An 18,162-nucleotide genomic window follows, 5' to 3' on the forward strand; every position below is an offset into this window, starting at 1 on the left:
TCTCGCTGAAACTAGTTGATGACAATAATAATGCTTTATTTTACCTAAACTATTTGTGGTTATTGACAATGAAACCTTTCTTTTCATATGTGATGGGAAAACACTATGAATCTCTTTGTCAACAATTACTTTACAAAAATATTATTTTTCATGCTCCAACAACCTCTTTCATGATAATGACTTTCTTTGGGTTACCAAGTGATGAAATACTGAGGTTTTTGAGTTGGTGGAAACTCCTTGCACTTGTTCAAAGGATTCACTTACATCCTTGTGGCCTAATCTTTTAAATATAGAGACACTGTTGTTAATCTTGCTCTACGTTCAAACACAAAAGTCCACCATGGTGTTTTACCTTCCTTAGATTCCTTGGTTTTTCCTACTAAGGTATGGTGGGATAAAGTTGTTTCTTTCTCCTTCTCAGATGAAATTTGAAGAGGCTCTGGCAAGTTGAATCTTAAACCAAACCTAGGAGTGGTAATGTACTTCTTTTCTTTCTCAACCTCATTTGAGACTTTGTAAGCCCATGTATATTTTCATCGGTGACTTCATCTTTGAGCTCTTCTAGCCTCGTTGTATTTGAGAAGTTGTAACCTAATTTTTTAAATAGTGTGAAGACCTTTTGATCAAAGTGCCTTTTTTTCTTACCAACTTGGGTATTGCCTCTAGAAGACTCAAAAGTGATAGACGGGACTTGTGCAACATGGACAGTCATTTTATCCTTCAAATCTTAGAATGTTGTGTGACTCAATTCTTTCCTTAGAGGGTGAACTTGTTGAGTACATTCCTCTAAGGGGTAGTCCTTTTTTCGACGCTCACGTAGAATGTAGCAAAAAATTGGTTGCTCATTATCAATATTAGTATGTATGTCTCCTTTAGATGGTGAAAGCTTAATGGAGACCTCTTGCATTCTCTTCTTCAATATCTTGATAGCGGCCCATGGAACTTCACTCTATTCTAAGACTGCCAAACCCCATTAATTAGTATGTGATTGAGATTGGGTTCTCAAATAGCTCCTATAACAAATAAAGTCCTATTATGTAGCTTAGACCCTAACAACAAGTCATCACCTTTGAAGGCAATTGCAGCACAACACGAGGCAACTTTTTCATTAACATGATTTTCTTGTGTTATTATTGGATAATGCTCTCCTTTGCTTTCCTTTGTTTCTTATGTGCTTGAATTAACATGTGTCACACCGATTTGACTACCACAAAGGAATTTTTCAAGAAAGAATTCATGCAATGTAATAGGCTTTCGAACCTTTTGTAATAAGGAATCATTGATCTTTTGGCTACCATAAAATTTGATGTTATTAGATGGTTGTAATTGATTCACATCACGCATTATTTCTCTTGTTTTAGGAAGATGTATCCTAAGAACTGCCTGATATCTCTACTTCTTATGAGTAACTAATGTCCAATCGCCATTTTTTTCTTCTTTGTAGTTGTCGTCTCTCTCTAGTGAACCTTCAAGAGTATTTCTTGGAATATCAACTTCAATAGGTGTGAAACTCTCAAATTGCAAGAAAATGGTTTTTGGCATAATTTATGACCTCAAGCACTTCTTTTGATTGGTGCTACGCTAGTATAATTTGCCTCCATTGTTTCATCTATGGCATGAATAATTTTTCCTTAACTTACTAAAATCATGATTTTCTCCTTTAACCTAAAGCATTTACTTATCGAGTAGCCAATGATGCGATTGAACCTATAGTATTTAGGATCACCAATCTTATTGATTTCTTCGGACAGATCAATAATTTTCTTAGCTAGAAATTCATCAAGGATCATAAGTTCATCTGAATCTAGAAATGGGTAAACCATTGCCTCTAACTCCTTTAAGGTTGGACGACGTTTATCCTCCTTTGGATATTGACTCGGGGCGTCCTTCTATTTTAGTATTTTCTTGGTTGTGTCCTTTACAGAAGTTTCTTTCACTGCCATAGATTCTTTAGTTTGGATCTTTGAGGTTGTACCTTTTTAGATATCATTCTTTTCTATTGTCATATTAGCAAAAGAAGATGCCTTCCCATGACTTGCGATGCTCAACTCCATGTCATGTGCTAGTGTAGCAATTTTTTCAAAATTTTGTGGTTTGATTCCTTGTAGTATATATAGAAGTCCCCAATGCATACCCTGAATTCATATTTCCACAACAAAGATTTTAGAAAGGCAATCTTTGCAGTCCAACCTCAATGCTCTCCAAGGATTGATGTAATCCACCATAGGCTCATCCTTTCTTTACTTAGTGCCAGTCAAGTCTATCATGCTTATAGTTCGACGAGTACTATAAAAATGATTGAGGAGTTCCTTTTTAAGTTTCTCCTAACTATCAATCGAATTTTCACGACCCAACCTAGGGCTAGTCATAACATGATGATTAGAATCCCGAAGGTCTCCAACTAAGCCTCTTAGCATAACATTAAATACCATACATAAGGTACATAAAATAAATAAAAAAGAATCAATGATATAGAAGTATAGTATCAATAGATCATAAGTCTCAAAAATAGTGCAGAATAAGAGACAACATAGACTTCGATAAACATCTGAAATTCCTCTACTAGTCTAGATGGGGGCGTAAGACAATCTCCTAGCTCACCCAATATAAAAGATAAAAGAAATCATAAACTCATAAGAACAAATTATCTCATCCTCAAAATATGAGGACTCACCAATAGAAAGTGCTAACTCTAGCCACTAGCGGGAGAAGGATGAACGTGATCTTTAATTCCTATATTATGATACAATGTAAGCAAAAAGTATGTGTTAGTACATGGAATGCACTAAGTGTATGAGAATATGTATGAAAAATAAACATAGGACATAATTAATATGAATTAGGAGATGCAAGACCAATATCTTTAAAACATATATAAAGTCATGAAACTAATAAAATATATATCTCATTGGTCAATGCATTAAAAGAATCTCAGGATCACCATAAGAACTCATACTCAACTGAAACTATGTGTGATAGGATCTTTAACCGACATGTAAGACCATGCGGGCTAATACATGGAATTCGATGACTCTTGCATCGAGACAGGGGAGGCTACCTTATCAGGGCATACTCCATTAAGTAACTCTTTGACTAGGCTATGTGGATCCACTAGTTTCACCATATTGGCATATGTAAACCTACATGGGCAATGTAGTTTGGGACTAAAGGTTGCTACTAGGATTCCCTTGAAGTAACTGCATTGCCGAATCGAACCCAACCTAAAGGTCCTCTCGATACTTATTCATTATTCCAATGGAACTCATAACACATGATCATCACCATAAATATCATAGGGAAATATAATAACTAATATCAATCCATCTTTATAAAACATCATAAGAATAGCTCATCTAGCATCATCATAGTAAAATCATAGGATTAGCTCATATATCATATAACTTAATGCAATGTGGGTGTATGCATTCCATCATTACATATCTTTGATCATAAACATCTTTAAGGACTTAACTTTCCCTATCTTTAACTTTGCTTGAAATATAAGAGAATGGTCATTCATAAACTTCTTTGCATAGAGGAATCTTTAATTCATAGCATAAAGCTTTCATAGAATATAATTATAAAATCATGATCATATCTCAAAACTCTACTTGAAACTAGAATATATCATGGGTCATTGAAATTCATCTTGAAATCATTCAATATGATTTGAATTATGCATAATTAGGCTAATAGTATTGAAGAATATCATAATTGAGAAGCCCCAATGCAAATCATGAAATTAGGGCTTTTAATTGAAGAAATCATAAGAGAATTGAGAAGAAATCTTTGGAGATTCCATGGGTAGAAGGAATCCATGGATGAAGTCCCACATACATTGATCTTGATGAGTCCTAAATTGAAGAGAACAAAAGCTTGACCTTGAAGAAATTCCTTTGAATTGCTTGTGGAAGAAGAAGACCTTAGAGAGAAAACTTGGGAGAAAAGGTTTTGTGATTTAGGGATTATGGAGAGAATGATAGGGTTAGAAGGTTTTAGGGTAGTTAATAGGTAGTAACTTAGTCCCAAAAACTATCCACATTCATTAATAAAAGTATAGGGAATGATCAAAATACGCCTCATTAAACTGAAAATTGGGACTACGTGGAAGACCCATCACGATCCGTAAACTTCACCATGGCCCATGGTGGAGTCTGTGGTCAATGCCTTAAACTTGGTAAAAAGGGAAATCTGGAGGGTCCCCTTCATGGAGACCATAACGGTGTGTGAAGGTCACTATGTCCCATGGGGAGGGACCTGACATGAGAGCCTGCAAGAGTGATCACCACGAGACCCACCATGGTCCGTAAAGGTGAATACGTCCTGTGGTGGTTCGATCGTGGCCCTGGCCTTGGAAATATTTTTAAGGGTCTCAAAGGAGGGGTCACCACGGAGGGAACCATAACTTATAGTGATCACCATGGCCCGTGGTACCTTCCATGGACCCTTTCCTATAGGGTTAAAGTTTCTGACGCTTCACCATTTGGCACACCACGAACCTTGGTTCTCAATATGGTCCGTGATGGTCTTCGTGGTCATCACCTGGTGCCAAAACGTTGCATTTTCTGGAATTTCATATTTTTTTCTCATTTTCCGTCTTTCCAACTTCTGGAGTCTTATAGGACTCATGTTCCAGGTTGATATACTAGATGAATGCATTACCTTTTAGTGAATGAACAAACTATTTTACCAAAAGTTCATCATGTGTTCCAGCATTACTATAAGTTTCAACAAAGTGGGCGATGTGTTACCTAGGGTCCCTTTTTGCTGTTAAATTATTGTAGCTTTGGTGGGGTATAGTTTGTTGGCATGGATATACAATTAATTCGTATGGTATATGGCTTGGGGTAATACAATGAAATTTGTGGTGTTCCGCCATATTGAGCTCTGATGTGTTTGTTATCATGTCTTGCAATTGTTGGACAGATAACGCTGCAGCTAAAATAAATTATTTCTCCTTTTAAAATTTGAACTTAGCTAGAGATTTTTCAATATCCTTGTTTTTTGGATTGAAGATAGGCGGACAACTGAGGGTATGACTTGACTCTCCAGGTGCGAAGGCCTCCAACTTGTTAATAAATTGAGTAATATAAAGATTTTATTGTCAATAGACTTCTTCAAGGCTTCAATAATTTTCTCCACTATTGCAAATTTCTTGGCCATGTCAATTGAGTCGGGCATCAAGGCATTGGCATTCATTGAAGTTGGAGAATCTATTAAATCATCAGATTCACCAAGAAAATTCTCCAAAGAACACGGATGTGAGGTTGCCCTAAGGGATTGATGTTACGATCTTTGTATGAGAGTCATTATTTTGCATCTTGTCCAAAGGAGTGAAGTATTTCAGATTCATCTAAGCCACATATTTTGAACTTTCTTTGAGTAGTTGGGCTAACATGACTGATATCAGCAGATATGGCAGCAGTAGAGTCCTTCAATAAAATATCACTGGTCTTTCTGAAGGCCATTACAGTATTTGACTTTGTAGTTTTTGATTTGCAAGAGAAAGAGATGAATAGCAGAATTGGTCCCACTAGCGTGCTAAAATTTATTCACAGCAAATTTTTAAAGTGCCAAAAATTATCTACAATAAAAAAAGGTAATTTTTATTGATAAATTTGCGAGTATAATTTTGTTGCTCTAGTGATTCTTATCTCCTAAACTTCTCCAAGATTTGAGGGACTTCAGCAGCATACCTCTCAAATTGTTGGATGATTTAGATCTCCAAGAGATGTATTCTAATTACCGAAAATGTTGGTTAGTGCTTCATTGCTTCATAAAGATCTCTGGGAAGAACTCCGTCGATCACTCCTTGGAAGACTATGCAAGATGTTGTAGCTTTCTACAATACTTGCTCCAATGTTTGTTGAAGCGTTTGCAGAATGCCTTTGAATGTCATGTCTATCTCCTATTTATAGTTATAGGAGGTGAACAAGGTTGCTTATGATTGACCAAAAAATATTATTTTGACACTTGGTGGATTGTGATTGATTCTTGAATTTGATTCGGACTACCACATCATTTGGACACATGGCATTATTTTTTTGGTCTTGGATGCTTAGTCATCATGATACGTGACATGAGTTTGAGCTTCAAGGTGTAATGGACCTTGGACTTGAATTTATTAAAATGAACTAAATAATTTTTCAAGTCTAAATTATTTAATTAACCCAAATGAACATGAATTAAATTCAAAATTTTATATGAATTTAACCTAATAAAATTTATACATCTATAATCGGGTCTTAACAATTTGAGGTTTTTTCTTAATGGGTTAATCAATAACCCTATAGTAAATAGCATTACAGCAAATATTGTATTTGAAGAGTCCAATAAGTTTCAACTAAAACAGATAATTGGAGACGTTAGTCGAGCGACCTTGAAAAAGTTAGCCGACTTAAGCCTAATGAGGGAGCAGTGGCTTGTTGGTCTTGTTTTTCTGTACAGGTCCATAGATCCTCACACTAAGGGAGACAACTACTTGGCTTACTTGGACCTCATCATCACAGCAACACTCCTAAATACCAGGCACATAAGAAGCAGCAACTACATTACAGAGATGCAACAACAACAACATAAGAATGCTGTAGAGATGCAGCACAGGAATCAGCAATGGGATTTCTCCTTTTGTTTGTCTATCTTGTGCAGGTACCATGCAGCTTCAAACATAGCATTGGAGTTGCAGCAGCTGAGAGTGGAATTCTTGGACCAACAACCCACCCTAGACCTGCAGCATCTTAGCAACATCACCTGCATATCCTACATTACAGCAGCAGTAGTGAATACAACTGAGTTACAGCAGCAGCTACATTGCAGAGAAGGCAACAACATGGAACTCCAGCATAACAAGTTGGAGCTACTCACCAGGAATCTACAGCAGCACACCAAAAACAATTACTCCAGAAGTTACACCACAACACCAACAGCTACAGTGCAGAGATACAGCAGGTTGTACGTACTACAAGTAACAACACCATTGGAGACCTTTGCTTGTTTACTTGTTAGTGCAGAACTATACCAACAACATGGGATACCTGGGATGCAGAACTATAGAAGATTGGAGTCTTACAAGGGAACTACAACAGCTGACCTTGGAACTCCTCCAAAGTACAACAACAACTACAACAACAACACCTACAGCAAATTAGCTGAGATGCAACAAGTGCAGCCTTGCACTTTCACACCTCAGACCTATAACATACAACAACTTTCAATAATAACTTCCAACAACAACAGCTTCAAAAATATAATCCAAACTACAGGGCTGATCTGCATCTTGGCATCTATTGGGCCAACATGTGGAATGGCCTATGGTTATTTCTCTGAGCAGAGTATAAGAACAACAACAATTGGAGTTGTTTCTTCCAACAATCCATAGAGTCACAACCTGAAACAGAGGCTACAGCAGATGGTTTCATACTTTTCTTTTGGTGCAACTGAATGTATTTGGAGCAGCAACAGTTCAACAGCAGCAACGACTAAACACCCACAGGTGTTTGTTACTTTGGTTACTTGCCTATGCAGACCCACAGAACTTCAAAAGAAGAGAGGCAGCAGCCTGGCATGCAGGAAGCTCATCAACACTCAATCCATGCCAATTACCATGCTGCAACAACATGCAGCAGCAATCACAACATCAAGCTACACAACCTACCAATAACAACAGCTTCAAAAAGCCTTTTGGTGCAGCTGGATGGTTATCTCAACAACAACTATTGGGCCTTCTCACTTGTTTAAGTCATGCAGGTTGTATGCAGAACTTCAAATGCATAATGCAATCAACAAAAATCCAGACCAGCAACACAACACCCAATACTTGGAGCCGCACTCAACGGCTATCAAAAATAAAACTAGTTTTCAATTTTGGTCACCGTTGTGTGTCTCCTGGTTTAGTTGTACTGACCTTTAGCCTTGTGTTGGAGTTGTGAGGCTGATTTTGGATTTAGGAAAAATTGATCCTCCCTCAGTTATGTTTTCTCTTCTTAGTCGCATTGTACCGAGAGGAGTCCTCTCATAGATTTAACGCTTTCCAAGTACATAGATAGCACCTTTGTATCAGGGATAAGTATGCCGACCTTAAAGCCGGCTTCTCATCCATCTTATTTTTGGAGGTAAGGCTTTTCATGTCTCCTTCCTTGTACTTGTTCTTTCTTTCTGCTTTATATAATGAGGAAAATTTCGATAAAATAAAAATAAAAAAATAGTAAATAGCAAATTATGTTTAAATCATCCTGTTTATAAAGTCCTTGACTTATTATTTAGTTTCATGTTTTATTTTTGACTATCTCAAACTCTCAATTATTGTACAAGGTGTCAGTGTTCGGTTTTGAGCAAGATGTAATCTTTCAACTCACGTGCAGAGTTCTTTTGATTTGTTATTTATTTTTAAGTGAATTTCAATAAAAATAAAATGTGTTAAATCTTAATGGTTAAATGGATAACGATCAATAGTCGATAAATCAATAACTGATAACCGATTAGTCAATATTTTAAATTTTATGGAAAAGGCTCAAAAATGCCCTTAACCTATTAAAAATTATTCAAAAATGCCCTCCTTCTACCTATTGATTTAGAAATTCCCTTAACATTTTTTTAGGTTCAAAAATGCCCGTTAGTTAAAAAAAATCTAATGTGGAATCTAAATGTAAAACCTTGAAAGTGGAAAAGGAAGAACAAGAAAAATATTACAGAAAAATAATCTGGTGCAGGTTTTCACGAGCCAACCTATGACCCGTAGAAAGACCTACGAGCCGCATGACACTTAAAGAAATTTTGAAAGTTCAAAGGGTGACCTACGAGGACCATCTATAGACCGTAAAATATCTTGTGATCCATAGTAAAGGTTCGTAGGAAGACCTATGAGAAGATTTAAATTAGAGTTACTCAAGTTGTGCTCTATGACTAGTCCTACAAATCGTAGGAAGTCCTATAAGCCATAGGATGACCCGTAGAGTGAGTTTCAGAGACTTGATTTTGGAAATTTTGGAAGTTGGTAGGACAAACCCTTTTGATGAACCGTAAAGATTTCTATGATTGTTAGACCAGGGTCGTAAGAACAAGGTACAATTCTAGTAGCTATTATTTTGGTACATGACTTCTACGAACGAGTTTCGTAAGACTATCTACGACCCATAGGACAGCATCGTAGGAATGGTGGTGAAATTATAATAGCCTCAGTTTCTAGACATGGGTTCTACGAAGGGGTTTGACGGGTGGTAGGAAGACTTACAGACCATAGGTCCCATCTATAAGTCACCTACGACAGTTTTAAGTGAAGGGTACTTTGGATCTTTCTCATTCTTTTAACTCCTAAACTATGTTGTTTTTAACCTATAAGTAATCCTATAACCGTTTTTATCCTTAAAGACTAACTTATTCCCTCTCATTCACTCAAAATTCTCAAATTCTCTCAATTCATTTTCTCCAATTCTCTCTCAAGTTCAAGGAAGAAAAAGCTAGACATTTAAGGTAGAGTTCAAGTCTTCATTGCTAGAGCTTGCTTTTAGGACTTTGATTATCATGGTTTGTGGGAATTCACCAATGGACTCCTTTCATCCATTAGGTCCCAATCTCATCTTTCAAGTCTATTTCACCCAATTCAATTAGGATTTTATGTCAAACCTCAAGGGTCCTTTTTATTTTGATTCAATTGATGTTATTCTAGTTTACTATGCCTGAATTTGCTAAGATACATGATTTATAATTGATTTTATATGGAACTCTGCATTATGCCTATGATTTTCATGTATGAATTATGAACTATGATCATGAAATTGATAGAGGATTTATGCATATTTTATGAAAATGATAAATAATATTTCAAGGATGTTTTCAAGTAAGTATCAATGAATTATGAAAGTTTTTCTCACAATATGAATGAAATCATGATTTAGATACTTAGAAAGGTAAGTGTTTATATGAATTATGTTATGAATCATGATTTGAAAGGAGATACTCTAACACGATGTTATGATGTGGATTGATAGATGTTTATTGCCTTTCCTAATATTATATTTTGATAATTGACTTTATCTATTCTATTGGATTTGACTTAGCACCGAGAAGGATTGAGGTGGAGGCTTGGTAAGGGAGTCTCTAGTAGCAACCTCTAGTCTCAAACTATGTGCCCTCGTAGGCTGTCTTAAATGACGTAGCTAGTACATCAACAAATATCTCATGATGATATGATACAGAGTCTACCTTGGCAAGTAGTCTCTCCTTTTTTGGTGTAGGAGTTAGACCGGATTCCATGTTATAGGTCACATGGTCTTATTGTTGTTTAGGGTTAATATCCCACAAACAACTATATTTTCTTACAAGCTTTAAGTGGTATTTTAAGTAATGCATTGACCTTATATCATGATTTATGATTTACTTTCAAGTTTTAAAGGATTCTTGGTCATGCATTTCATGTTTACGCCTATTATGATATCATATCCTATGTTATGCATATTTCTCATATAGTTAGTACATTTCATGTACTAATGCATATATTGTCTCATAATATAAGTCAGATGCTCCTGTACATTCTCGCGGCTAGCACAGATTCCATTTGGAGTTGCTTGTTTTGGTGAGTCCTCATGTTTTGAGAGCGCAACCACTTATGTCGTCTTTCATTTTCAAACTCATGTTACTTCTTATTTTTTGGGTGAGATAGAGTTTGTCCTACACCCACGTGTATGTCAGTAGAGGCATTGTTAGCCTAGACTAGTATGCTTATGTTCATTACACATGTTATGTTCAGAATTCTCTTTTATCGAGATTTGTATATTTTGAGACTTATCTTCCACATTTACGTCTATTCTTGATTTTATGGTATTTTATGTCATGCTATGTATGCTAAGAGGTTTGATTAAGGTCTCTCAGGATTTTTATGGTCATGTCACGTCTAGGTCTAGCTTGGGCCGTGACACTAAACAAGTTACCAATTTTCATTGGTCCACATAATCTTTATATCAAATAGAAAGACCTCACGCACCTAACCCAAACCCATTTCACTAACAATTTAAGCCCTTTCTCTGTTCTTTCTTCCTCTATTTTTTTTTCAAAATCAACTTCCAATCCAAAAACAAGTAGATTTTTTATAATTTTAACATGTTGTTAAAATTTTGTTATTTCAAATTCCAGACACACGAATACGGTTCAAACAATTTGAAAGCAAGCAATTAAAATTTTTTTTATGAAGTTTTATAAACCCATATGTATGAAGCAATTTTGTGTTACAATGTTTGATCTAAAAGGCATATGACCATTTCAAAAGGTCGTGGGGGAACAGGTGCACCAACCGCACCATTGACTTATGGAACACCCGGAAGTGTTGGGGGTCCACTTGCAAGGATGGTGTTGTCATGACCCAAGCCTAGGACCTAGACGCGATACGACAAATGAGAAATTCGGAGGTACCTCACCCAAGCCTCTTAGCATTTATTTAGATTTTCATAGATAATGACATTCAAAATAAGCAGAAATGAAAAGGAAAATAGGACTAAAGAAAATATCATAGAACAAGAGTCATTAACAACTTCAAAACATCATTTATTTGTCCAACAATATCTCTACTTTTCTTAGACTTGGCAGGGGCTAAGATATCTCCCTAGCTCACCCTCAAATGTAGTACCAAAAATACCAGAAGATAACCAATAACTATACAATATCATAAGCAAGAAAAGAAATAGAATGTTTCTCTCCGAACATGGGAACTCAGTAATTAAATAGCCTTTAATGATCCAACTAGCCACGTGGAGAAGAATGTGGAGCAACGCTGATCCCTACATGGTGATATCATGTAGACAATAGAGTATGCATTAGTACTTTGAATGTACTAAGTATGTGAGCAATGTAATGCATGTCATCATAATGTGCAATTGATCAACTTAGAAAACATATTAAGTAAATAATTAAATCATGATAGTAATTCATAAACAACTTCAATGTAATATGGAAATCATAATAGAGTCACGTGAAAACATAAATACTATAGTGATAATCATAAGTCAATGTAAGAAGTCATTTCCCTTATAGAATGCCATGATACAATAAGGTGATACAATGGGCCATTTCAAAACCATGAAGTCCTTTGAAATACTATTTGAAATTTTGAGACTTGGCCAATGCAATATAGGAACCATCATGAATCATAAAAGAACTTAAACACTATAATAGAAATCATGAGTTATTATAGAAAAACATATACTTTGAAAATACCATGAATTGTAATGAAGTATACCATAAATCCCTTGGGAGAAACCTTTAATCTTGTGAGAGCACATACTTTACCTTGTGAGAGATACCGGTATAGTAAGAAATACCTTAAATATTTTTTAGAGAGACTTTTTACCTTTTTGTGAGAGCAACCGTTAACCAACATAAACCATGTGAGCTATAACATGGAGTCCCAATGTTACCCCTACATCAGAGAAAAAAGGGAAACTACTTGCCAAGGTAGACTCCGATATGCCTAAGTCGATCCACTAAGCTATTGTGTGAACCGGGAACCACTCACCCCTAGTTCTTAGACTCGGGTACTCACCTCCAAGCCTTGATATTTTGGGTACTCACCTCTTAGAGATTTGGGTATTTGCCTCTAATCCTTTTATACCTACGGTGGTACGTAGTTCTGGGACATGGGTATTCGCCCCTAGTCCAACTCGGTGCTAGGTAAGCTCTCAACGGAATAACATTTAAATATCATAATAACATAAGCATTTATATAACTTTAACATAAAATCATCATTCAGTGGAATAGCTCATTAAAACCTTTTATTTGATTCAATGCAAGAATTGTCCTTTCACATTGAAACCTTACTTTGGCTAAGACGCCCTTTCATCATTCAATCAATCACAAGACTTCCATTTCATAAACACTTGCTACATATCATTCATTCTAGAGTCAAGCTTTCATTTCAACTTTACTTTAATATAAGGAAAACGGGTGGGTTCATTTTATAAAAACCTTCAAATGCATTTATACAATACTTTCATGCATGAGAGTGATAGAAATGTATCAAAATACACATCTTAAAATAACCCACCATATTTTCCTTAAAACCATTTTCCAGCCTTCATATAGGCACTTTTACAAATCCTTTTTCATAAAATTAAGAGTCAATATACGTCAATATAAATTAATAAATTATATATGCATTTAGAGTCATCATGTAAAAGTCTATAGGAACTCATCATTTAGAATTTGAAATATCAAGTTGAGAGAAAGATTTAGGCTCCATGGGTGGAAGAACCCATGGATGAAACCCACATACCATGGAGAATGAAACCATTAATTCAAAACTTTGAGAAGAATGGAGGCTTGACCTTCTTGGAGTGAAACTCTAGAACCTTTCTTAAAGATGGAAGAAGAGCACTTGGGAGATTAGGGTTTTTGCCCTTAGAGTGAGAGTGAGAGTGAATGAGTGTAGAAAGAATTTGGGGTCTTTTAGATAGGTGAAATATACCTTCAAAACAATCTCACTTTGGGTAAAAATGTAGGAAAAGACAAAAATGTCCTTTTAAATTTTTTTCCTAAAACTAGTTTCACAGGAGACCTTTATGGTCCGTAATGCCCACCACAGACCGTGATGGGGTCCCGTGATGTTTGAATTGGGAGAATATTTTGTAAAGTGTTGCAGAGAAGTCTCTGAACTTTCTTCACGGAAGCCAATACGGACCGTACTAAGGTTTACGGAAGACCACCATGGGTCGTGGTGCTCAAAGGTAATCTCAGGGCTTAAATAGGTTGAAAAAGTGGCTTTCATGGTCGTCCACTACGGATTGTACTGAGTTTCATGAAAGGACACCACGGGTCGTGGTCCTCTCCTGTCTGAACAACTTTACTAAAATAGTCATAACTTTTTACTCCAAACTCTAAATGAGGTAAACTTGGTAGCGTTGAAAAGAAGACTCAAAGACCTTTAATTTGATAAGTATGCTCCACCTAAATCTTAATATTTTGAGAGATATGAACTCTTGAAGTTGAACTTTATACAGACTCATCTGAAAACTTAATTGATAGAAATTCTTTAGATTTGACTTGGTGTTAGAGATCTCTTATGACCCTAAACCACATCTAATACCTTCAAATACTTAGGAATTGATCCTAACTCATATGTAAGATTAAAAGTCATCGAGTTCAAACCTATACGCATAGGAAGAATGGTTCGGGTCTTAACATAGAAATTTTTTGGGTATTACAGGTGTGAGGCCTATTTTTCTGGATACCTAGATTACTTGAAGCTAAAATCCTGTATATTATCCACAACAAATTAGGATTGCCCCAAAGTGTATTGGAAAAGTAATGACTACATAATTCAAAAAGATAATAAAGTTCATGAAATTCAAATGTCAAAGAAGATACACAATTAGCAACTAGTACATTTTAATAAATCACCTTACTTATACCCTTTGTTACACACTTGAGTAATCCAAAATACTAATTCAATCTTCTACAAATTTATTGTAACACCCCAATTCTCTTTTTATGTTTTTTCTAAAAGATTACCATGTGATCCATGTTATCTATGAAGTTCTATGTGAGTAGCGATGATTGGAAATAGGTCTAGAGGAATTTGGAAGAAGTTGGAGGCCAAATAATGGGTCATGGTAATCAACCTACTTGCGTAAGCTACCGACTTAGATATTTTACATAACAAAGCTACTTGAGTACATGTCGATCTTGAGTAGCAAGGATTTCATAGGTTCTTAAAGTGAGATGAAATTTTAAACCCACGAAAGAGGAATAAGGAGACGACGCACCTACTTGGAACGAGTAGGTGATGCACCTACTTGGACCAAGTAGGTGATGCACATGCTTGGGTGGACCCACCCCACCACGTGGCAGCTATGGGGTGGATGCATGGAATGAGGTGGCAGCCTAAGAGCTGGACATGTGTCACCCTTAGGGGCTGACACGTGTCACTCTCAAGGTAGAAGTATATGTAACTAATGACTAAGGGTTCTCATTATTCATCCTTTACACTTAGAAACTTAAATTTTTTTTGAGAGAAAGCAAGAACAAAAGGAGATTAACGTGCACACCACATATTTTAGCCAACTTGAGAGACCCATTTGTTAAGGTAAGATTGAAGTTCTTTTTATTGTTAGCAAACCCGTTTTGGATGGGACTACCATTAGTAATATTAGCATAACTCCTTGTGTACAGCTTCGTTTTGAGTAATTCAAGATGTTTTGGAAAGTTATTCCATAGGGATATAACTTTTATTTAGTCTCTAAAACCCAATTTTGCTTTTATCTTCTCAAAAAAGGGAGATGAAGTATAGGGTAGATGCTACCCAAATTTTATTTTGGAAATCCTACATGGATTGCTATTGGTATTTTGGGCATATCTTTTTGTACATAATTATTGTAGGGGTGATTCAAAATTGTATGCGACCCTAAGACACATATGTATAACTTTTATAGAGGCCACAAAGCCTATTTCCCCCATTTACTCCTTTGACACTAAGCAATAATACAAGATAGTAGGCTGTCTAGAATTCCCGTTTTGATAGTTTGGGCTGATTTTTATTGATTTCATGTTGAGTTTTGATATGATGAGACTTTTAAACTTAAGTAGATATTTGATTTTGTATTTAAGGTATATATGCTCTTATAAAAAAAGAGGATCTGTTTGATGAAGTGGATTTTGGTTGGTCTATAGCGTAGATGAATTGAACTCCTTGAGTTGTGGTAGAACTTGTTATGTGCTAAAACGCCAAGGTTTGTGTATAAACTTGAACTTGGAATATTTTATTTTTCTGAAATTTGAAGTATTTTGATGGGTTGTTTCCTTACTCCTTATCTTGTATTATGGTATAAATATTATCTTAAGTATTGCAAAACTTTCTCTAAATCGTCCACTTATGCGAATTGCTTGATATTTTGCATTCTTGTTGGGACTTCGTTCTTCTTGTTATGGTGACTTGTCCTCGATATTGGCATGCCTCTCGATTCGGATCCTTCCCATCTTAACTTTGGATTTACATTTCATCTTGACGATGGATTTTCGTCCATTTTTTAGCACGAGTGGAAAGTCACTTTCAACATGGTTCTTGATTCTCTTGATATTGGGTGATGATCCTTCTTGATATGGGCTTCGGTCCTTCTTGATTTCGGAGATTCGGTCCGTCTTGATACTGATTGTGCTTAGTGTGAAGGCATGACGTATATATTGGGCGAAATTGATTATTTGAAATTGATTATTTGACAACTCGTTTGAATTGAATTATAAGTTTTTCTGATACTTGAGCCTTCGAATTTTAATATTGATATTTTGAAACTCTTCAAGGTTTGTATTCGATACTTTGATATACTTATTCACTTGGGCTTACTTTTACCTTATTGAGCCACCTGCGACGAACAAAGAAATTGAAGAGTTTAATGGCTCCAAGCCCAAAGTTTATACACCACTAAGCTTTATGCTTAGCGATAGTTGTTTTCTATCGTAAGTAATGTGCGGGATGAGATGTGAAGATGACCATTTGGAGTAGACTTTTGGAGCCCTTGTAAAGATCACATCTGCATATGCATCTAGTTTTATAAATATTTTGGGGACTTGTACAGGATACATGTGGTACTTATATATGAAATTTTGAAGGCGTGTGAAAACAAAACCAGATGCTTGTAACTTGAACAGGGTGACTAGTTTTGCTATTTTTGGAGTGTGCTTTTAACTCAAGTCATACCATATGCTGGGTTTATACTTTGACTTGTCATTATGCACAAAGGAAGATAATAGTTTTGTGATAATTACTAGTTTGAGTTTTGTGTATTTTATGAACCCGCAATGATGTTGAATTGGAAATAGAATTTCAAAACAAGTTTTCTAAATGTGTTGACTATTTGAGATTATAAAAAAAAAATTATCTTTTGCTTCGTAAGTGACATCCTCCCAAAGGGGATGCTACATTTATGGTCCAAATAGCTAAAAGATAAATTCAAAAAATATATTTGCAACAAGCAAAATAGAGTTGAACACTCTTGATCGAAGACAAGTATCCACAGTTCATTCTTACTAGCAGGAGTTCCATGATGTTCCCCCTTTGTATCTTTCTTTTAGGTAAAGGACACCACTATTGGGTGGTTACAAGGAAATTGACCATTCAAAATCTGTAAAAACGCCAAGTTGAAAGTCAAAATACAGATGTATTAGCTAGAAAGCATTTAGCATGAGTAGAGGATTTGAAACCTCAAAAGCAACAATACATTAAAAATCCAGTGTTCTCCAAACATGTGGTGTTTCTAATATTGCCAAGGGTCAAGTTGGAATTGACAAGCATTAATACATACATACTCACTAAAAAGAAAGCAACGGAAGAAAGAATAGAGAAAATGCTTAAATTGACAGTGAAACGGGTTTGGGTAGGGTTGGGTGGGATCATTTTATTTGATAAAAAATTATGTGAACCAATGAAAATTGACCACTTTTTAAGTTAAATTTCACATCAGATTTTTGTTAACTAAAGGACATTTTTGAATTTAAAGAAAACATTAAAAATATTTTTAAATTAATAAGTGAAAAGAGTGTTGTCTATTGGATGTTATTTTCCCAAGTGGGGCCCACTTAAAAATGGGTTGGTTGCCCACTTGATCTTCTTTTCTCTCATACTTGTTGCCTTTTTCTCTTCTATAAATGCCATCTTTGGCATTAAGAAGAGTGCATAGATACGGAAATCCCCTTATACTCTCTCTATTTTCTCTTACTCTCTTTCCTTCATAAATTGTCAAGTTAAATTGTCAAGTTAGTTTATTTCATAATACTCAAGTTAGTTTATTTCATAATAAAGAGGATATTTTTGAAGTATTTCTAAAAAATTAAAAGTATTTTTGAGCCTTTTTCAATAATTTTATAAATCTTTTAGTAGGTATATAAAATACAAAATTCAAAATGAAACCGAACTTACTCGGGGGAGTGAATTAAAAGAGACTTTTGAGAGTGTAAATAAAAAAAAATAGGACACAAGTCTTGAAAATAAAGTAAAAGGTATTTTTCTTTAATTAGTGATAATGACACATATTTTAAGAACCCACAAGTTTTTTCAATTTACAAAAGACTCCCTCTTTTTTTCCCTACCCCTCATCTACCCCTCAGCCCCATCCTCCCCCCAACCTCCCCTCCTCCACGTCATCATCACCTCCAAACAACTACCAGATGTTTAAATATTTGTCTAA

Source organism: Solanum dulcamara, chromosome 3, assembly GCF_947179165.1.
Source record: "Solanum dulcamara chromosome 3, daSolDulc1.2, whole genome shotgun sequence".
Classification (NCBI taxonomy): Eukaryota; Viridiplantae; Streptophyta; class Magnoliopsida; order Solanales; family Solanaceae; genus Solanum; species Solanum dulcamara.